Source organism: Amblyomma mixtum, chromosome 4 (genome assembly GCF_055824585.1).
Source record: "Amblyomma mixtum isolate Tamu chromosome 4, ASM5582458v1, whole genome shotgun sequence".
NCBI lineage: Eukaryota > Metazoa > Arthropoda > Arachnida > Ixodida > Ixodidae > Amblyomma > Amblyomma mixtum.
In genome coordinates, this window is record NC_143015.1 from 105,217,616 (window position 1) to 105,221,853 (window position 4,238).

Consider the following 4,238-nt stretch of genomic DNA (forward strand, 5'->3'; position numbering starts at 1 on the left):
AGTACGTACATGGGCTTCCAGCATTTCGCCTCCATCTAAATGCGACCTCCGCGGCCGGTATCGAAACCTCGTTTTGGGTTAACAGCAGAGGACCACAACCACTTATCAATTAAGGTAGTCGTGTTCCTCAACAACACTGTGAACGCTGTAGCGGCTTAAGAAAAGCCGTGGCGCCTTGACGGATGCTGTGGTGTTTTAGGCACACTTGTGTACAAGCTGTGAATGATTTCTTAAGAACCGAACGCAGTGTACTAAATGTATGTTTGTGTATGTGTAACCAACTAGCCCACCAGTTCGTCCTGAGCACTGTACTAGAGTGTGTGGTCGTCTAATAACCTCTTTAGATAAGTCTTCTTTGTACCAAAGTGCGTGGTATTCTAAGAACATCGTCAGATAAATCGTCTCTAAGCAAAATTATCATTACTTCCAAAAACGCAGCGTATTTGTCCTTCTTCTGAGGCTTCACCCCTGTGCTGCTAGCAGTGACACCCGCCGCAGTGGCTCACTGGTTAGGACCCTGGGCTACTGAGCCGTACTCAGCTTCGAACCCGGCCGCGGCGACCGCGTTTCCATGGATGCGAAACGCAGACGACGTCCGTGTGTTGTGCGATGTCAGTCATGTTAAAGATCCCCAGCTGGTCAACCAAAGAGGAGCAGCTATGGAAGAAAATTCAGGGGGGCACATTGTTCACCTTAAGTGCGGTGAGGCGAAAGCCTAAAGCGCGGCGTTGCTACTTGTGTCACTGATGCGTTGTTAAGATGTTAGGCTTCGTCTCACTGAGTGAAACGCGACAGCGTCTTGCAACGCTGCCAGGGAGTCCATAGAACGCCATCGACCGTTCGGTTGTACGCCTTGCTCGTCGCTAAATTGGTTTTTGAGGAAAGGAAATGGATCTCTCTCGCATATCTCTGCGGACACCTAAACCTTGCCGTAAGGGAAGGGAGGAAGATGGGAGTGAACGGAGACACCGTATTCACTAGACGCGCCTTTGTTCATTCTAAACCATCGAGCTGGCGTGGCGCTGAATGGCTCTCAAAACTAGAGCCGCTCTGTACATTGCCTGAATTTTAATTAGATGAAGCCAGATTCATGCTGGCTGACCACGAGTATGTACATAGCGTTTATTGTGTTTTGTTGATTGTTTGGTTTGTCCAATTTTCTGTGTAAAAGTCAGGCAATAAAGAAAAAAGCTGGCGTGGCGCTGTGGTTAGCATGCTCGTCTCGCGCACCGGAGACCGGGGTTCGATTCCCGAACTCGACCAATTTCTCACTCGGTTTTATTTTTTTATCTGGTCCGATTAGAAAGTTTAATTAGGCCACTTGGTTAATCAAGCAATTAACTAACCTCAGTCACTTAGGGCGTCACTATAATATACGATCCCTTTAATTGGTTGCATGGTTACTAGCCAAACTACATTTCGCCCCATTTGAAATTCGCACACTGTGACGTCACGACCGTTTCGACCAATTGAAAAGCGGGACATTTCTGTCGACAGCTGCTGCTTTCAACGATGAGGCATTAAAGGCTTCCGCCTTAATATTAAGGCGAAAGCCTGTAATGCCTCATACCGTTTTGACGGGTGTCCACCGAGATATGCGAGACAGTTACAGCTTAATTTCCTTTCCTCAAATGCAATTTTCAGTTTCGTCATTGCGGCCCCTCTTTCTCTTTCTCCTTTCACTCCCACTTCCTCCCTTCTTGTACGGTGCGGTTCGGGTGTCCACCGAGATGACAGAGAATTACTACGCCATTTCCTTTCCTCAAAAAGCGTTGCGTTCAAAGGTGGTTGTGGTGGTGGTGAAGAGCATTTATTTAGTAATTTACAGAGAGGTGCTCGGGGAGAGGCCCCTAATGGGTCTAATACCCCTGCCACACGGCAAATTTAATGTCATTCTCATCGAATGACATTTGTTCGACTTAATGTCATTTTTTCTGCGCGCTGCTACACGGCAAAAACTAATGTCATTTGCAAATGATGGCGATTGCGATGGAAAGAGAGTACAGTGAGTACAGCATACAAAAATTTCGATGTATGCTTCAATACGTTGCAAAAAGTATTGCTTTGCTAATGGAAACCGATTCTAAAATCTTTATCCTCATTTTAATCAACGTATTTAGATAGGCGCGCTGTGCGAGGGATCTAAAAACGTTGATTTCAATAACGTGTTGATCACTGCTATCCACCACAAGTCCAAGCCAAGCCAAACCTCAGCCAGCGGCGGCAGGCAAATGGCGGACGTCATATTGTGAAATGCTCTCTATGGTGAAATTAGACAGTATTAGTTGTGCGTCCGCAAAAGCTTTGCGCATGCTACGGGCGCACCTTGCGCGTACTGCCGCCCGTCCTCACAACAGTTTTGGTAGGGAGCACGGTGGTTGGGTGTGACTAGCGTAGCGCGCGAGAAGCATAACATACTGTGGCGCCATCTAGACGATAGCAAGTCAAACCTCCTGAACTGAGTGCCGAAAAAACGTTTTTCTCTTTTATTAACGGCAGTAATGAATGCAATCGAAGGCTTTGTTTTTTTTTAATGTAAATCAATTGGATGAAATGAAAATGCAGATTCTAGTGCAAAGTTGGAGAAATACTTCGCTCGGGGTCGTTGCTATGACGACAGTGTACGCCGTACATAGTTAAGCCTAGCATCAAGAAATTCTGAAATTTATCTCAAAAGCGACTGATATTTTAAACCTATATTGTTACGGAGGGATGAGAATCCACAAAATAAAAGCGAATACAACCGTTTAGAGCAAGCTATCGCGTCGAAAAATGCAGCGGCGACGCAGTATTCGGTCCGAAGCGGGCGAGCTGGGCGTCGCCATGTTATGAATGTTAACCACGCAAGGCTGGTAGCGAGAGTGAGTTTTATTTTTTTCCAATTCTATTTGGCATTTTTATATACATAAATGAACGACAGCACAATCGTAGGGACGCGGAAATATTACAGTGCTTGTGACGTTTTTGTAATCGTGTTTTTCGGTGTATATTCTCACCAAGTCTCTGGTGTCGAGGGAACACATTAGCTCGGACGTCGCAGGCGAATGTGTTCAGGGAACTCATTCGATACCTAATGTCGTTTTCATCGAATGACATTAGATTTTCTCGTGTGGCAGCAAACTAATGTCGTTTTGAACGAATGTCATTCGATGGGAATGACATTAAATTTGCCGTGTGGCAGGGGTATAACTCTAACTTGAGCTCTAACTTGAGAAAGGAAATAATAAAGGGCTACAACGATAAATTGAAAGGGTAAAAAAAGTCGTCAGTCAGGTGATGGAACATGGGGTCACAAGGGGCGGGGTAATTATAAAAATAAAATAAAGGAGACGAAAAAAAAAAACTTGGATCCATGATATTACGATCCACTGCTCTTCATGAAATGGAGAACTGCAGACAGGTGAAGGAAAAGAAAGGAAAAAAATAGATCGTGCGCGAAGCGTTTCATTAAACTGTACGCAAAAAAAAAAGGCGCTAGGTCCGAGTCTATTGACCGGGCTACCCCATGCCGCCCATTCACAGGTGCTATCCCACTACTGCTCAGCGCGGGAGTTTTTGCCTGCTGCGTTTCCGCCCTGGGCCGGTTCACTCCTCCTTAGGCGACCTGGCCACCCCGGGTTCCCCTGGGGTCGCCATATCGGCGCCCAGCTTAGCGCGGACACCCGATCAACATGGGCCGACATGGGGAAGGGCTCCCAGCCTCAACCCGTCCTCCAGCGCCGGCCTCCAAGTAGCTGGATTACAGGGGCACGCCACAACCCCCTTTTTTTATTTATTGCCTGACTTCGGCAAGAACCACAGTACACAAATACACTTACAGAGCGCAATGAGCAATAATTAACAACACTATCCGCCCGGGGGTGCGTGGCTTCACCACAGTACACAAATACACTTACAGAGCGCAATGAGCAATAATTAACAACACTATCCGCCCGGGGGTGCGTGGCTTCATCATATTAAAACTCCTTAAGCGTCACCAAAGGCTCGACTCTTTCGAGCCACTCGGGAGCTTCAGGAGCAAGTTTCTGAACTTCAATATACTTATGCATGCACTCCCGAAAATAGATCCGTGCTGGCCGTGCATCAGGATCGCAATGATATCCTGCCATTCTGGAGCGCCAAATACAATGGAGGCCCATTAGCATAATGAGGTCAAATGGTGTCCCATCCTCACTCTCTACAGGCAAGTACCGAATACCATGAGCGTCGAGCGGAAATTCCTTTTTTAAAGTCCGTTG

At 46.8% G+C, this 4,238-nt stretch overlaps 1 non-coding gene across 1 annotated transcript; it reads right to left on the minus strand.

Moving 5' to 3' along the window:
• Positions 1 to 3,468: 3,468 nt before the first annotated feature.
• LOC149347692 (signal recognition particle RNA) lies at positions 3,469 to 3,763 on the minus strand. Its single transcript, XR_016282616.1, has one exon.
• Between the last annotated feature and the right edge of the window lie 475 nt (positions 3,764 to 4,238).